The sequence below is a fragment of the Physella acuta genome, unplaced genomic scaffold (assembly GCF_028476545.2).
Source record: "Physella acuta isolate Inbredline_101_S28 unplaced genomic scaffold, ASM2847654v3 ptg000061l, whole genome shotgun sequence".
Taxonomy (NCBI): domain Eukaryota; kingdom Metazoa; phylum Mollusca; class Gastropoda; family Physidae; genus Physella; species Physella acuta.
In genome coordinates, this window is record NW_026731581.1 from 241,640 (window position 1) to 261,402 (window position 19,763).

The 19,763-nt window shown below is 32.7% G+C and overlaps 1 protein-coding gene across 1 annotated transcript in view; it reads left to right on the top strand.

Annotated features, from left to right (window-relative positions):
• The first annotated feature begins 7,960 nt into the window (after positions 1 to 7,960).
• The window catches only part of LOC131949133 (receptor-type tyrosine-protein phosphatase epsilon), a 50,584-nt gene continuing 38,781 nt past the window's right edge, over positions 7,961 to 19,763 (top strand). The window contains exons 1-2 of the mRNA XM_059310905.1: positions 7,961 to 7,979; positions 8,101 to 8,232. The gene's annotated coding sequence lies outside the window, so the exon portion shown is untranslated. The remainder of the gene's footprint in view (positions 7,980 to 8,100; positions 8,233 to 19,763) is intronic.

Genomic DNA, 19,763 nt, shown 5'->3' on the forward strand with positions numbered 1-19,763 from the left:
AATACAAGATTTTTTTTACACTTAGAAATGATTTTTTTTTTGTCACTGCAACGATCATATTAGGCTGGTATTTTTAATTTTACATGTGGTTTGATATTTTAATGATGGAGAAAGTTTGGGGATGGGATGTTGTGGCTATCGCTATTATTTTATATCTAGCCATCGGTACCTGTTACACGGTCAATTCTGGTGACTTTAGATCTCTTCTTTTTACAAACAGACTACCCGTTTTTTCTTTTAGATATGTATCTCTGGAGAGCGGCATTTAAAACTGTCCGGGGGATGCTGTTTAATAGTAGTTATGTTGTTTTTGTCTATTAAAAACACCTGTTTCGGATGAGCGTGGGTCTGACTACACTATCCCTTCATATGCTGAGAAGTCAGAAACAGGTGAACTCTACTTCACCTGTCCCATGTCTTACCAAGTCCCGATTGGCAACTTTATCATTCCCATCTAAAAAACATTTTTTTTAAAGTTAGATTTACTTGGTGTGACTCGAACCTATACAACCCGCATGGTATCTAGAACACTATCATCTCAGATATTTAAGCACTTTAGCTGTTACGCAGAATATGTGGGGTACTTAAGAAACTTAACTTACGCAAATATGCCCTATTATTTCAAATTAAATTTTATCCCAGAGTCGCCAATTCCTTAGCTAAACAAAGATTTATATAAAATAATGAAGGCCTGAAATAGTTTAGTATAAGAACTCATATTAGAATAGATTCTAGTTCTAGATAGAGTCTAGATCTAGAATCTAATTTTAGTTTTTACGAAGCTCTAGATCTAGAATCGAAATAGATACCGTTAATTTTATAAGTTTAGGCCGAGAAAATTGTATTGCATACATTTCAGAGCGTAGGTAGATCTAAATCAAATTTGAATAAAAATAGTTTATTTCTTAATACTCTAAAATTGGAAGATGACGCCATTAGTTATGCGTTCTTTCCTTAGACTAATTTTAAACAAGTGTCTTGTGACGTCACTGTTTATTGAAACTTCTAATCTGCATTTGTTCAACAAGAGGTCAAATTAATGGCATTATTACTGATTTCCCTCCCTCTCCCCCGCCCAAAACAACCACATCTTCACATAAAGTTACACGGGACTGTAGTAGTGACTGTAGTAGTGACTGTAGTAGTGACTATAGTTACTGTAGTAGTGACTGTAGTAGTGACTGTAGTAGTGACTGTAGTTACTGTAGTTACTGTAGTAGTGACTGTAGTGACTGTAGTAGTGACTGTAGTAGTGACTTTAGTTACTGTAGTAGTGACTGTAGTAGTGACTGTAGTAGTGACTGAAGTAGTGACTGTAGTTACTGTAGTAGTGACTGTAGTAGTGACTGTAGTGACTGTAGTAGTGACTGTAGTGGCTGAAGTAGTGACTGTAGTAATGGATGTAGAAGTGACTGTAGGGACTGTAGTGACTGTAGTAGTGACTGTAGTAGTGACTGTAGTAGTGACTGTAGTAGTGACTGTAGTGACTGTAGTAGTGACTGTAGTGACTGAAGTGACTGTAGTAGCGACTGTAGTAGTGACTATAGTAGTGACTGTAGTGACTGTAGTAATGGATGTAGTAGTGACTGTAGTGACTGTAGAAGTGACTGTAGTAGTGACTGTAGTAGTGACTGTAGTAGTGACTGTAGTAGTGACTGTAGTAGTGACTGTAGTAGTGACTGTAGTGACTGTAGTAGTGACTGTAGTAGTGACTGTAGTAGTGACTGTAGTGACTGTAGTAATGGATGTAGTAATGGATGTAGTAGTGACGGTAGTGACTGTAGTGACTGTAGTAGTGACTGTAGCTACTGTTGTAGTGACTATAGTAGTGACTGTAGTGACTGTAGTAATGTAGTAGTAGTGACTGTAGTGACTGTAGTAGTGACTGTAGTAGTGACTGTAGTAGTGACTGTAGTGACTGTATTGACTGTAGTAGTGACTGTAGTAGTGACTGTAGTAGTGACTGTAGTAGTGACTGTAGTAGTGACTGTAGTGACTGTAGTAGTGACTTTAGTGACTGTAGTGACTGTAGTAGTGACTGTAGTAGTGACTGTAGTAGTGACTGTAGTAGTGACTGTAGAAGTGACTGTAGTAGTGACTGTAGTATTAACAGTAGTAGTGACTGTAGTAGTGACTGTAGTAGTGGCTGTAGTGACTGTTGTAGTGACTGTAGTAGTTACTGTAGTAGTGCCTGTAGTTGTGACTGTAGTAGTGGCTGTAGTGACTGTAGTAGTTACTGTAGTAGTGACTGTAGTAGTGACTGAAGTAGTGACTGTAGTAGTGACTGTAGTAGTGACTGTAGTAGTGACTGTAGTGACTGTAGTAGTGACTGTAATAGTTACTGTAGTAGTGACTGTAGTAGTGACTGTAGTAGTGGCTGTAGTGACTGTAGTAGTGACTGTAGTAGTGCCTGAAGTAGTGGCTGAAGTAGTGACTGTAGTAGTTGCTGAAGTAGTGACTGTAGTAGTGATTGTAGTAGATACTGTAGTAGTGACTGTAGTAGTAACTGTAGCAAACCGACAACTTTACCAAAAAAACCGGGCCATTTGAAAAAATTAAACAAGTCTCAAAAGTCAATGAAAATAGAAAACTAAAAACATGGTTCATCTATTTAAATTGTTTGTCTTTGATCGGAGCATTGAACTGCCGCTTCTGCGTGAAACACGTTCCCCCACCCCATTACCTAACTAATGTGTCATGTAGTACCTCTATCTCATACTGTTGTGTCGTGTAGTACCTTTATCTCATGCTGGTTTGTCGTGTAGTACCTTTATCTCATAATGGTTTGTCGTGTAGTACCTTTATCTCATACTGTTGTGTCATGTAGTACCTTTATCTCATACTGTTGTGTCGTGTAGTACCTTTGTCTCATACTGGTTTGTCATGTAGTACCTTTATCTCATACTTTTGTGTCGTGTAGTACCTTTGTCTCATACTGGTGTGTTCTGTAGTACCTTTATCTCATATGTTGTGTTCTGTAGTACCTTTATCTCATACTGGTTTGTCGTGTAGTACCTTTATCTCATACTGTTGTGTCGTGTAGTACCTTTGTCTCATACTGGTTTGTCATGTAGTACCTTTATCTCATACTGTTGTGTCGTGTAGTACCTTTATCTCATACTGGTGTATCGCCTAGTACCTTCCTGCACGACTAACTAGCCTCTAAAGTACCCACGCTACAACCCTTAAACCAACCATGTTTTCCCTTTCCATCCAGGCTGTAAATTATCTACTGCACCCTACCCCGCCCCACAGATGTAAGCGGCCCATATAAAAAGATTCAAACACTCAGTGTTGTGTGAGGTACAGACCTTTTCTTATCAACCTGCGCCCGTCACGCAGCGTATCGTAGCCTTTCAGTCTAGCCAAAATAAATGAGAAAAACTTATGTCACGCTAACCAACACAACACAACACGACTAAACACAACCCAGGTAGAAAAAATAATTCTTAATACAAACGTCATGTCAAAGTTTTCGTATGATAAGTAAGTGTATCTTGTACATTCTAAACTGTACAGGTTGGACGGCTGTACTATAGAATAGCTATTCAATTGTTTGAAATTTAAAAGGTGCTTCATAGTGTGTGGTGTTTCCTACATGATGAGCATGTCCCTTCTCTACACACATCAATTAACTTTGAAAACATCATGTCATTTAAGAAAACAAACACATTCAACTTCCTCAATTAACAGTCGTCTTGTTAAATCAAGTCAAGAAACATTGGCAGCTCAACTTGTATTAAATTCGGCAAGAACCTTGGTTGTTTTTTTTTTTCTTGTTTTTTTTTTTTTTTTTTTGAAACTTTATGTTTCATACTAAATAAATTATGTGTTAAAATGTTTGCTGTACAATTTTGTTCAAGTAAAGTATAAAGTAGTTATGTTTGTTTAAATTTGATGAAGATCCGTATTTTTATACGTAAAGTAGCCCAATGAATCCCTGGTATAGAGGCACTTCTCAAAAAAGTTCTGAGTTTTAAAAGAGATTATTTAAAAACTAAAACAAAAAATATTTAAACGGTCAATGAAATGACGAAAACGTAGATGATAAACTGATTCCAACGAACACAACACGCTATGGTTTAACCTATTTTAAATCTGGAATTGTGTTATTAGTAGTGGAGCGAGGGGGGGGGGCTGAAAAAGCTGAAGTTTGCACAAAACAGGTGTATCAAATGTTTAGAGAGTCGAGGCTTAAGATAACGTGATCTGTCGTTAAACTCAAATATTTGCTAACAGTAGAAAGCAACGTACGGTAAGGAGATCAGATAGGCTGAGTGGAAAGTCTAGTTTTGGTGTAGCACGGATATACATTCTGCCTACGGTGAGTTTTGTTTACTTTTATACTTAATAATCGACTGGTGTAAGTGGTTGTAATTAGTGTCGCCATGTATAGATCGACGAGAATTAAGGGAACATAATTAATAATGGAGATATTTAGGATAGATAGATGCATTTTTAAAAATGTTAAATTAAACCTCATCTCATCCCAATATGCTATCAACTAATCTGCCCACTTACCCAACTGTTAACATTTAACATTTAATCTACTCTAATTCAAACATATAAATATGGGTTTATCTTAAAGAAAAATATATTGAGCAACAAGCATTTTTTGTTCTTTCACTTGTTTATTTTGAAATATATTATGTGAACGGTAAATTTTTCAGGAACACGTAATGCCTCCTAGAATAAATAATGAAAGATAAATATGTTATGAATAGACTATGTTTTGATCGGGTTTTTTTTTTGGGGGTATAGAAAAATAAATCTAAACTTTCTCCAATTTTTTATTAATCTTTCGACATTTTGGACACTCTCTTCTAAAAACAAAATTTGTGAACTGTATTAGTAATTTTAAAATCCTAACAAGTTTTTATCGTACAGAGACACTTTCAACCGTAACATACAAATAGTATCCACGGAAAATATAACGTAATGAGCTTGTGATCAATGGTGTTTTCATCCTTATGAGCCGCCTTCGGACGTAAACAAAAGGTTATTTAAAAATGATTGTGGCGCTTTTTGGTTTTGTAAAACCGTAAATATTATTCATTATTTTAATGTTATTTATTAACTAATCCGTAGTTTAAAAAATATAAAAAGCTTGCAATAACAATCGTATTTATATACTGAAATAAAAATAAAACAGAATAGTCGTCTGTTTTCAGTAAAAATGTTTATCGCTCAATGCATGCATGACACGATTAGCGAACCGTAAATGTAATTAAAGAAGCTCATCTTGTTTTATTTATAATTTTTTGTGCATTTATAAAGTTTGTTATTTCTAATGTTTTCATTTAAAAAAAACATATTTCTGCTTTGTATAAGAATATTAGATTTATTAATATAGAAAGCTGGCCTTATAGTAATCATTTTAAATTCATATTCAAATACAAAAACTAAGTAATGCTTCGACTTCAAACAAGATTAGCAATGTAAACAATGTTTCGTGAGATTGACCTAGCTATCTCTTGTACCACCAGCGTAAGAGACTGTTATCTACAGCTAGATCTATACTGAGTCTCAGATAAGATCTTAAACGAGGAAGTAAAAAGGCTAACGTCATTAGACATAACAAATCAAACGCCGTTTACGGCAGCTGATAAAATGGACATGAAAAAGGAAGTGTTGGCTCGTGTACTATTTCAGGTTATTGATTTATTGCTTAACAGCCACACCTAACAGATATTTTTATTGCTTAAAATAGTATCCTTCAACCACGGCGTGTAATGCATGTGAATTCAAGCAAACATTTACTAATTGTCTAATTAAAATTGTATAATTACATTATACATGATATATACATTAATGTATATTTTTTGTAACGGATATTTGTGATGACTTGAAAACTTGTTTTTTCCCTGAATGTATCAAACAAAACTTTTAATCGAGATAAGTAATAAGAGTATTTTATTATCAACATCTAAGCCTCAAATGTCCTTATTTATTAAAGTGTGTCTTTTTTATGATTGTATGTATAGAAAAGAAAAATTTATTCCTCTAATTTTAAACTTCTAAAACATAACCACCACAGACTATAAGATATTATAACAAAATTAAATAGAAGGAAAACGACAAGAAAGAACAGACTCTAAAAAGTTAAAGACTTGACCAAACAAAACTCAAATCAAAATAACCAAACAACAGACCTTAACATTTTTATATTTTTCTAGTCTTTTTATCAGCATCAGGTTTTCAATTAACTGGACTTACGTGTGAAGTCTTTTACTTCCATACGATATATTTGTAAAAGTCTATTATTTCTTAACTCTATATTGCATACTGTAGCCATATGGCAAGGTACCACACACGTCTGAAGTAGGCCTATCCATCTATGCCTATGATACATTACAGCTACTTTACCTTTAGTTAATTATGAATAATTAATTATAAAATATTTATTGAACTTAAATCATTTAGGATGGCGCAGTTACGGGTCATCCGTTTATAACTTCCAAAAATTTTAGACAAGCATCCACTAACGACTAACCCTTTCCTTGACGTTGACGTCCAAAAAAATTTTGGAAACCTCTTAAAAATTATTTCTTATTTACAATTTCAGTAACATGTCTTATTTACATTTTAACTGATATATTGATGTAATATGCTCAGTAATGTTTATTATTAAGCCTAAAAATTAAAAGTAGAACTCAAAGCGCGTTGAGCGAAACAATTTTTATTAAGATTCAAACGTCAGCGCATAAATATTATTTTTTACTTTAATGATTTATCAATTTCCAACCGAAAACTAATTCAAGAAACTAAAGACTTTTTTCTAAGCCTTTATCGAAAAGGAGTAAATCATACTAATTCAAGTAGGCTACCCGTTGGATGTATTTTTTAAAATAATTAATTATATCAATCTTAAGGTTATTAATGCATAATGTCTCTTTTGGCTTAAGATATCCAATTCAGTTTTTTTTTGTTTCGAAGTTTAAATCTTCTACAAAATCGTATGTAAATCCCACCAAATTACGTTGGCGAAACGCGCCCTTCCCTCCATTTATGAAATAAGCTTGACAGCGCTTTTTAACGACCACTGACTTATAAGGGTACATTACAGTTACATAATCAAGGTAGAGTACAGTTTCATTGATATGTTAAGACGTGGAAACGGTTTTTTTATTCTTAGCGTTGGCGATGTATAATTCAATACTGCAACTTAAAATGAGCTGTTTCATTTTCTTCTATCTCTTTTGGCACCCCAATAAGGGTCGACGCACGCAGCGAGTGTCTCCCCCTAGCTGTTCCACTGTATTCTATGTATCTTAAACACAACATTCTCACGTATAACAAAAACTCTCACATAGAACATAGAACATATGTACTTCAAGAAAGCGAAAGATTAGAACACTCCTTTAAACAAATCTAGGTTGAGATAACTGACACTTCATACCTGGTTTACCCAATCGGTTTACAACAAACGGTTGTGTAGCCTATAGCGTCTACTTTTTATTTTTAGTCTTAAAATTGTTTGATTATTGCACTGTTAGATATTAGCAAAACGAATGTACTGAATGACAAAGTTTAAATTTAGCTCTCATTACTAATTGTTGGTGAAATACAACTCGTGGGCCGAAAACTTTCCGATTATTGGGTAACTTATTTTTTTAAATTGAAAAGGGTAATATTAACATCTGTATTCTTAAAAAAAGTAAAAACTGCAAAAATTAACACATCTACACTTATGAACACTTGCAGAGAAATGTATAAATATACAAGTATGCCTAATATTACAAAAATAATATACATATACATACGCATTAACATGTTAGTCATATATATACATATATATATATATATATATATATATATATATATATATATATATATATATATATATATATAGTGGATTTATAGTATATTTATAATTTCACTCCCACAGCCAGGTACTATACATAAAATGATGACTGTAACGTCGATTGTGTTTTTGACTGTTTCATGTTTAGTGTTTAGTATCTTCAGTGTCTTATGTGGTAAGTTTCTAACTAGCTAACAGAAGAAAAAAAGTATAAGTAGTATTTTAGTTGGAATGGATTTTAGTCAGACTATTAATGTTAAAAAAAATTCTAGAAATGGGCTATTTTTTTCCATTAGTCAATGTACCAACATGGTCGACCAACTCAACCACCTACAAGTGTAACTGTGCCACTGGACAATGTGGAGGTCAGACACCATGTCCAGATGGTCAGTGTTCTACATGGTGGTTTGGTCCTGCCTGCCAGTACCGTGAGTTTTGTTGGAATTTGTTGTATCATGTTCGTCTGAGATCATGTAATTGATGTTTTATCCATTTACATGTTTTTTATTCTTTTAATAACTCTAGTTATTGATTATTGAAGCGACCTTGGAATTTAAGGAGTTGTTTGTTTCTGTTTTTTATCAGAAAATCTCCTTAACGACAACTACACAACAGGTGTAAATAAAAACTTGTATGATGGCAGAGACGACACTTGTGTTAGTGTAACGGATTCGCTTATTATAACATTTAAAACATCCTACCTGTTTACATGGTTACGGTTCACTGTTCTAGAAGAAGGTGATTATGTTTTTTGAGATAAAAATTATTTTAATGTGATAAAAATGCTATAAAATCTCTCTTTTAAATATTTTATTTACTGCTGTTTCCAATTACTAATCACGAAATTTTAGAAATACAAAATGAAATAATATTAAAATAAAAAGAACGACTTCGATTACTTCCTTCCAATGGCTGAGTAAAAAAAGCTAGTAAAAAATTATTGAAAGCAACAAAATAAAAACAACACAAGTTAATTGTGTTATTGGTAAAACAAATACCGGCGGTTTTTTAATATGATTTTTAAAGGCAGTAACAAAGACAGCTTTAGTCTAACATTCAAGAACAACACCCCCGATTGGACAATCCCATGCAACAAACTAAACGCCAACGTAGTCAACAACAGGACAACTGACGTCTGGTGTGATATGAACCAAACAACAAATGCTCTCAAGTTGACATGGAACAAACCTATCACAATTTGTTCGCTTTATATCAGTGGAGGTCAGTAGCTCTAGACAGTCTATTAATGTCGAAGTTAAATTGATTCTATATATAGTTGGGTACACTTCGTACCATCCTCATTTACGAAATAATGACTGATAGAAAATAATATTGACACATTTAAATTATTCTGGATGATGAAGACTATAGGTAGAGGATACGCGCATCTCGTTTAAACGTACTAAAATGCTAGCAAAATGAATCTACATTAATAAAAAATAAATACGATTTTTTTTTTAAATGGTAAATTTCTGCAATTACAAACGTAAAACAGAAATCGTTTAGCAGTCAAAGTCGGCCATAACGTACCATGCTAAGGTGAGTAAAATGTACCCGTAGTACACATTACCCGCCATGGTAGATATTATATTATTAATAGTTATAATCATGTGTAGACTAGCTTAGAACTAGATTTTACCAGAGTTTATTCCAGGCATTCCGGGGTTAGGGTGGTGGGGGCTAGCCCACCTCCCTTGAAAATTTTAGTCCGCCCCCCCCCCCCCCCCTTAAAAAAAAGTTCAAGTGCCCCCTGAGAAAAATGTCTAGAAGACTAGAAGAAACCCTGGATTTTACAATTTTACCACCTCCAATTTCTAATTATCTTAAATAATATTTTCATGTATATATTGACTTTATAAATATTGTGTTAATTGAATACATATATTTTTCTATATAATCTATGTGACAACTACAAGGACTGCAGATCTCGAAAAGCACTTCAGTCCTGCAGAGTCGGAGTTTATGGTCTTAAACAAAATCTGCATGTGATCTCTTTATTGGGAGTTTGGACTGTCGTCCTTGGACTGTTCAAATCATCATTTTTAAAATAAATATTTTTTAAACCCAGATAACTCAACATATTTAGCAAATAAAAAACAAAGATTCATCTTTAGACCTAGCGATTTGTGATGAAACGATGTTAAGGAAGTTCAAATATACTCAATTCAATAACATGTTTAGAATTTGTAAATTTATAGTAGTTTTTTGTGACGTTCACATGGGATGTTGTGGGAACAGGGGAGGTGGGAAGTCTAAAATTATGCTTTGATTAGCCACGGAAGTAAAAAATGGATGAATATAAAGTCATTCTCAAGTGAAGTGTTAATATGATTTCAAAACCATTCTAAAACCAAAAGACATAATTCCTACAGATAATGAAATATCAATGTATCCATTTAAAAAAAAAACTTGACTCATTATGCTTTAGTCGATATAGGTTATACATAGATTTTTCTTTTAGTCTGATTATCTCATCACACTCTAAATGTCTGCTCTACTTTTTAAATTGGTAATGACAATGAGTTAAGAAACTGCAAGGTAAAAGAAAATTGTTTACTTCTGACTGTTTTCGCTGAAATTATATTTTCTTTTACCTTAAATTGAGACGACAGTTTATTAAAAATGTTTGTAAATTCTAAACATTTTGCAAATATTAATTAATACAAGAATAATTGAGCCATTTAGCACGTCATTTTACTTTCTCAAACGCTCTAATATTTTTAATTAAGGACACGGGTTAAATGTAGAATCATAGATGAGCTGTTACAACATATATATGTTCTTTACTAAGTCGACACAAGATTATTTAGAACACCACAAGTGGTTACACTGTTTAAGAAAACATTGATATTAATTTCTTATTTTGAACTATTGTTTTTAAGTAGTAGGCCTGTATTTTTAAAATAATAGACAATTTAATAATATATTCATTTTTAAACCATTAGAAAATAGTTGCTTATACACCTAGTCTTCCTAGATTTATTAAAGGGGTGGAGTTCGTTTACTGACCTTCATCACACATGAGTAAATAAGAGTTTCATTTATAAAGAAACATCCTTTGCAAACGCCAAATTAAATGTTGACTCTTTAACTATTGACATCAAATATTTTTCTTAGAAAACAATTTCCTTAAGTAGATAACAACAATATTGAATTTAATATGTTCTATAGTAAAATAAGATCAAAAATAATTTTAACATAACAATAAAACAATCACAAACCAATATATTTACTAGTCTAAAAGTTAAAAATTCGTTTCTCAGGTCGCAACCTTGCATTTAAGCAGCCTACAGAACAATCTTCAATTCATCCTGAAAATGGCACACCATTGGTAGCCGCGTTGGCTGTAGATGGTAACATAGATGGCGACGTAACTCACTATTCTTGCTCGCACACATCAGCTGTTGAGAAGAATAGTACTCCATATTGGAACATTACATTGTCTCGGAGATTCTACATTAACAGATGCATTCTTTACAACAGATGGGATCGCTACGGAAGTATCTAACCATTAAATGTTTAAGACTTTAATTACTTTAATGAAAAGTTTTTAAAAAATTAACTCCAAATATAAGCAAAAAAATTTAACTCGTTGATTTTTTTAAAGTTGCGTCAGAATAATTTTGAGTTTCTTATATTAATAAGCTACGATTAAAATTACTTTTTAAAAGTATCACATTGATAACATTTTATGGAAACAACACGGTAATGACAAAGTTAAGAAGAAAAAATGTAAATGAGAAAGGCTATCGAAAATCTTCGGCGATGTATAAATGGATGTAAGGGATATAGTATCATAAACGGTTATGGGTTAAAGGTTAAAGATAAAAGAGTTTTCAATGCGGTAATATTTTAATGCAACATTGCGATTAAATAGGGGCTATATATGTTATGTTGGATTTCTATTTCCATACTTTATACAAAAACAGCGAAAAAGTAACCCGGAATAATAATACATGTTATTTGACTTAGTAGGCAAATGATATATTAAGAGGGGGAAGGTCGGGAGTTCGTGTGTGGAGAAGTAATGAAATAGGATTGAAGTGGACATACAGAGACAGCTAATATAATAATTGGCTAAGCTCATTTATTATGACCGATAACCGGGTTTCAATCGTAACATGCTTTAACGGTACTCATAATTTCCTCAATTAATCATTCCTCCTTGTTTCCACGGAGTTTTATTTTAATAAACTGACGTAGAAAACTGAAAATCTAACAAAACAGTATTTTTTAATGTGCTTGTTTGTAACAGGACACAATATAACAGGCAATGCACATACTTTTATCCAATGTTTTTACATTCATCAGAAGTTCTCAAGCAGTGATTAAATGGTTTAGAAAGAAGTGTATATCGTTTCGTAGGCGTTTCTTTAAGAACTTACATTACAAACTAAATATTTACAATGCTGGATAATTTCGTTTTGACAGAAAACGATCGGTGTTGAAAAGATAACAAAATATATTGTGCATGTATGTATTATCCTAAAGTACCATGTTCGGGGAGCGTCCTGTTAAAATCTAATGTTTGAAAATAAGTAAAGCCCTAACACACACGCACAAAATTAAATAAATAAATAAATAAATAAATAAATATATATATATATATATATATATATATATATATATATATATATATATATATATATATATATATATATATATATATATATACATATCTTTCAATTAGCCCGACTTCGAAACTTTAAACTTGAAATATTTGACGACAAGAATAAAGTGATAGCTGAGCACCAGGATAAATCAAATGACAACCTACAACTTTATACAGTAACTACTCCATCAGTCTTGGTCAAGTCTTTAAAAGTCACTGCAACTGATTCTACATTAGATGGGAAATTTGTGACACTGTGTGAATTTGAAATATATGGAGGTTAAGCTTCACACTTTTTATATTAGGTTAGCATATATCAAAGACTTCGGGTATGCTTTAGTGGAGATTTTTTTGTCGATTATGTCTATCTTATCAATGTAAATATGTATTAATCTATCCCCATATAATCTTCTTTATTTAATACTAGCCGACCCGCGGCCTATCATACGCCGCTATTTAATTGTTTTATTTTCTACTTTCAGTAACTCATAATTTGTGAGTTTGACAGTACCAATGCTGCAACAGAAAATATTTGCTTTAAAACACTATCAGTAGGTCGTTAAGGACGGTACCCCCCCACCCTCTTTTCCCCCAACCCCTACCCTACACCCCTCCCCCCCCATGAAAGCAGCCTCCTCTTAGTTACCTCCCTTAAGTTTCAAACTAAATTATCTGCCCCTAGTAACCGTCACTAAACCCGTCTCTACGATTGTAAACATTTAGCGTGAACCACAGCTCACTAGAACATGTAGGGGTGGGGGTGGTAGGGAGCGCATTTACAGCTTGTTTTCTAGCGTCTCCAAGAAGAGAATTATACATATAGATTCCTATATCTCCATTTTACTTTTGCCAATCTCTATTCCAATATTATTTATATCAGTGGCGGAACTAGAAAAAAAGGGCCACCCCGCAAAGAAATTTTTTGGGCCCCTATATATATATATATATATATATATATATATATATATATATATATATATATATATATATATATATATATATATAGACGAAAATATGATACATAGAATACTCTTTTCGGGCTTGTTCGAGTTTAAAAAAAAATTAAAAATACTTAGTTGTTATTAAAAAGTAAAAACAAGTTACACCACTTCATTTGTGTGACTGCTATTAGATTTAGTCTGTTTTGAAAATCTCCATCTTAATTTGTTTGCTATAATGCCTCTCTTGAATACGTCAGTCGAAATAATATGAAGCATGAAAGCTGTGTATGTGTAATGGTTTCTCGCCCTATGTTTATTTTTATGTTTTTTTGTATTTCTATTATTAGTTTTAAATACATTTCTGTTTTATGCTTTGTCATTCTTTATTATGTATTTTTTTAAAATAATAATTGAGAGAAGTAATTGCTTTTTAATGTGTTTAATGCAAATCTATTAAAATGTGCTTAAAAGCGCACATATTTGACTATTCAAAAAAGGGAAATAAGTCATGGAAGTGGTTTGAACGTTTGCGTATTTATTTTCAAAAGAATTTTGCAAACAACAGAATGTTTGATTGTAGGAGAAAGAGGACTCGAGATGGTGTCTATAGAATAAAGATAATCAAACAGCAGCTACAGTATTTTTTTTTACAAAACATCCATCAAGTCAAAAATGCAAGAAGATTATTTTTTTTTAACTGTAAAAAACTTGATTATGGTCGGCTGCGGGCCCCTAAACGTCTCGCCCCCCCCCCCCCCCGCAATGCGGGGTCTGGCGGCACTGTAGTTCCGCCCCTGATTTATATACATCGTCATCGTACACAACAGCTGTATATCATTATCTAACTCTCAACCACCATCACCATTTTTATCAGTCTATTGTAACAAACTTCTTCGCATAACCATCATCATCATCTGTTATTTCTAATACTTGTCGTCTGCATATTTATCTATCTGACCTAGCCTTGAGTTTTGTTACCCTCTTCAAATGTTAATCGACACTTCCATCTGGATATTTAATCTTAGTAATTTTATCTGAAATTTTCCATGATTAACATCTCCATCTTTGTTAAAAGTTAAGACGTTATTAATATAAGACAATGTTTCATTAGCGTGTACAGAGATGGCAACATTAGAAAAGCATTATTAAGAGAAGTGCTAAAGTAAGTAAATATACATGTGATATCGACAATAACGTTGTCATTTCGATTACTAGTTGTGGTAAAAAGTTACTGTTAACAATTATACGTATTAAGTGAAAGTGATAATTGTTGTTGTGGTATTTGAAAGTAAGTTCTCTTTTAAAACAAGTTTTAGTTGTTCGGGATTATTATTTTCTTCATTAACAAATTGACCACAGTCATGCCACTTTTATTATTATCATCTTGACCATATAAGAGATACTTTCATCCTGAATTTCGCTCGTGTATGTCAAACCCATTTCTGCTTCACCAAATCTTTCACGTCTCATTCCTTTTCATCTTTTCCAACTTCATGCTCTCTAAATACCTTTTATAGTGTAGGAAAAATAAACTGTCTAGTCATTATCAGTTAATATTTTACGTAGCGATTCTGGAATGTCATATTAAATTAGTATTATCTCAAATATTTACCTGATTACATGCAAAAAAATTTATTTTCCAGATTCTGAATGTGATCCCGGCAAGTTTGGCCTAGAATGTGAGAAGACTTGTAACTGTGCTACAGACGAGGCTTGTTTTGTTGCTACTGGAGGATGTCCTTCTGGCTGTAAGGCTGGATACTATGGGGAGGCTTGTGAGAAGGGTAAATATAACTTAAGTGATTTTTTTTCAATCTTCAAGCGCCCCACGGCAGATAAGGTCAATAGTATAAATCATCGAATGTCTCTTTATGAATATTAAAATACAACATATCATTTGACTTCTCATAGTAGCACTGCTAACACTGTCATCACAAAAAGCATTATACTGGCATTGAGAATATAATTTGTAACAATAGCCTTCAAGACAATATTTCTAATAACTGAACTGCAAATATTAGAAATCATAAATATGTCTCTTCTGCTATAAACTCAGTTTCTTTTTACTTTTTATTTTCTAAATATAATTAAAATCCATCTTGTGATGTATAGGCCTACATATCAACCTTCTTCTGTTAACGTATCTCCTTATGTTGCTGTTAAATTGGATCTAGTCTTTGAGTTTTGAGAATCGGAGCTTGATATGTGAATATAATATGATATAATTTGGGAAAAAGATTTGGGCTAGGCCTGAATGACACTTAAGACATAAGCTCATTGAATTAAACATATACAAAAATAATAAGCACTAAGAATATAACATTTTACAAAATCCTACAAGTTACAAGATATGCAAAGAAATAGGCGAAAATGTGTCTATTAATTTTCTCCACACATAAATCTGCTTTAGTCTGTAGTGCATATTTCTTTCCCCAGCCTGTGAGGCCCACACCTGGGGTATCAGTTGTAACCAAAGCTGTAATGACCGTTGTATAGACAACACCTGTAACAGGTTTAATGGAGTCTGTGATAAAGGATGTAAAGACGCTCATCAGCCGCCGGCTTGTACACAGGGTATTGTATTTTATGGTGTAGAGACAATCGCAATAACGAGTATTTGATTCAAGCATCTTCAGATAAATTGCAATAAAGTATGTCTCCAAATTTATTTATACATACCTCCACATCTACCCATATACACACTATACACATACCTACCAAGCACACGTATGTATAACTAATTTATTTAAGTAGATAAATTATATATATATATATATATATATATATATATATATATATGTGTGTGTGTGTGTATGTATATGTATATTTAATATTTTCACTAGTTTGTCTATATTTAAACGACAGTATTATATTCACAACAGCTTGCCATGAGACGTTTTACGGCCCCAATTGCTCACAAAAATGTAGTCCCAACTGTACCAAAAGCCTATGTCATCCTGTCAATGGTCATTGTTTGTTTTGTAATGCTGGCAGTGAGGGGGATTTTTGTGATCAGAGTAAGTGTATAATTTAAATATCGGTCTCGTGCTAAACATTTATAAATATTTGAAACAAAAATAATTTTATCTGCTATTGACCTTTTGAGAAAACTAGGCAAATTTATCGATTTTACAAATATTGTTATTATAAAGATTATTTTATTGTATAGACGTAGATAGAAATGTTAGATTACAACAGATATAGCAAGCTTGTTTGTCTTTTAGACAAAAATATAAAATAACATGGTAATATAAATATATACCAAAGGAAACGAAAAAAAATTGGAAAACTGAGTGGCAGTAGACAGCTGTGAAGAAAGCTTTGACAATAGGCCTTATGTTTCACAACGAACGAAAAGGAATTCGATAGATGGTGATAATGAAAGTGATGATAAATAAATACAAATTGGACATTTTGAAATACATTTACTTACCATATTTTTACGAAAAAAAAAACAACTTAGATTTTAATATTAGAACACTTCACGTTTTTATGAACGCTACTTAATGTCTTTTTCTAACTTGATAAGTGTGTGTGTGTGTGTGTGTGCGTACCTTATGAAATTATTTGTTATATAACTTCATTCAGCCTGTAAAAGCAATACATGGGGCATTAACTGCAGCCAACCCTGCAACCAGTACTGTCAACCCTCCAACATAACAGCCCTATGTGATGCTGAAACTGGTGTATGTCTACATGGATGTATGGGACAGATGGATGGAGATGTGTGTACCAACAAAACTGTTGCTGTAGCCCAACACGATCCAACAGATGGCGATGTTCCTGTCGTGGCTATAGTTGTACCTGTTGTATGTGGAGTAGTGATCGGTACCCTCGTTGTTATCATTGCTGTTTGGTATTGCAGGTAAACCGGATGTTTTCATAATTATTTATTAAACCTTGAAATAGTTCGTTAAATTAAATGGAACAACATGTTATTTATTTAGCGGTTCCATTTCGTTTTTATCATAAAACCCACAGTTTAAAGTCTTACTTGATTTAAGCCATTCAAAGTAGACAGTCATCATACAATTAAAAGAGATAATAAACAGATTTAACTAAAACAAATCAGATTTTCTCAATATTATCCGTACACAATTTTAACCAAACAGATAGAAAAACCAAAATCTAATAAGCATAGCTTTAACGTATTTAGAACAAGCAAACTTTCTCTGTATTTTTAACTCAGAAAGAAAAATCTCAAACATAAAGGACTAGATGCAACCAGGGATACTATTTTAGAAAGAACATCTATAAGGTCATCAAAAGCATTAAATCTAGGTAAGGTTTGATAATCAAACTTTGATTTATATATATATATATATATATATATATATATATATATATATATATATATATATATATATATATAATGAAATCTCAAATGCTATTTAATTCAACTTAAAAGACAATAAATAACCAATACATTTTAGTTACAGCATTTAAGTGTAGTAAGCAATCAATTAAAGCCGTCAGTACTAAATTAAACTATTGGATAAGGTTGATCATAGCAAGAAATTCGCAGGGCAATTCTGGATGCCACTGAACCCCCCCCCCCCCTCTCCCCCCCCCAACCGCATCCCAGCTCCTCTCCACTCAGGACAAGTAAATTCAGCTAAAATTAAAGGACTGATCCAGAATCTGTTCAGCGCTTGTACACTACAAAGCTGTAATTGAATGTTAACTATTTATAATAGACTCGCCTGGTGATCGCGTCTACTACAACGACGTACAAGAACTTGAGACCAGCAGCACCTCTATAGCAGTTACAGATTTAAATGCTTTCCTCGTCAGCCACGATAAAGCTTTCTTTGTTGAACAGTTTGGGGTGAGTTTATCATTTAGCAATTAAAGCTTGGACATAACTGAAAAAAATTACCTGACACGTCGTGAACACATATTTTAACCTGCTAGGTGTAACCTCACAACATTTAAAACCATGAACATTGTTTACTCCCCAGAACATACAAGTGCCACAGAACGTCACCACTGATGTTGCCATGAAAATTGAAAACAAACCAAAGAACAGATACAAAAATATTTGCGCTTGTTAGTTTGGTTTTTTTAACCAGTTTAAATATCTCAAAAAGCCATTGGTGAATTGTGTCTCTTTCCTTACCAGAAATCACACATGCACCGTGATGTGCTGCTAGTAGGAAATACAATTTGAGAACAAACGTGCAGTTTGTTTTACTGTGTGCTGTATGATATATCACTGTTTCTTTTAATGTATTTATTAGGAGTTCGCCAAAAACAAAAAAAATTAGTTTATCATTATTATAATGTATACATCGTTAGGAACTGTATAGAGAAATGCCATAGTATACTGTATTACATTTTCTGATTTCTTAGTTTTGCTAATCTGTATCTGTAAATATGTATCTGTTTAGATTGATTGGATGAGTAGGATAACATGAATGTGGTACCCTTTAGGTCTTTGAATACAGCAGGAAGTGCTTATAGATGTTTCTTATTAAGAAATCCCTTTTTTTTTTCTCTCAATGCGATGGGATTCTCATACTTGCTTTGAAAGTTACACAAATTGGGTTGTAACTAGAGCTGCTAAAAGGCGTAGTGTTCACATTTAAGAAGTTTTATTAAACACATACATGAATTTAATCCAAAATTATGTACATTTCATAAAACGTAGCGTAGAATTAATTCTTCAAGACATTATTACAGATGACCATTCACGTGTACATCTTGAAATCAACGCAGACAAACAGGAAGGAGATTACATCAACGCTTCTTACATTGATGTAAGCTATAGTTGCTTTTTTTCAATAAAATAACAATAATGTTGGTAATACTTAAGACTACAATATCCAGCCTAGTCGGCTTATATTTATTTTAAAATAACTTTGCACTACTTTTCTTTAGGGTTACCAGAACAAGGAAAAGTTCATAGCTTCACAAGGTAGTTGCTTTGAGTATTATAATATGGTATTTTTAAAGTGGATATTTAGCTTTAAGAATAAAAAAAATATTATTGAACAAAAACATAAAAAGGTGATTCCATTATTTTGCTAAAAAATTAACTGTCTACATAAAATATTAAAAACATTTATTCGTTGCTTTAATTACAGGTCCAAGCTCCGTGATTTTAAATGATTTTATCAGAATGATATGGGAACAAAAGGTTGAGAAAGTTGTCATGTTGACAAACTTGATTGAAGAGGGAAAGGTGAGACAGAAACATAATGCATTTTACTAATTAAGCAATATAACTCGTTCTGTTGATAGAAAGGTAGACGTTTTTATTCTTGTAGTTGAAGTGTGAGCGCTACTGGCCTGAAGAAGGAGACTGTACATTTGGAGATATAACGGTCAGTCTGTTGTCTACAGAATTTTTTGCTGACTACACTATAAGAAACTTGGAGCTGACGAAGGTATGGACTTTTCGCAT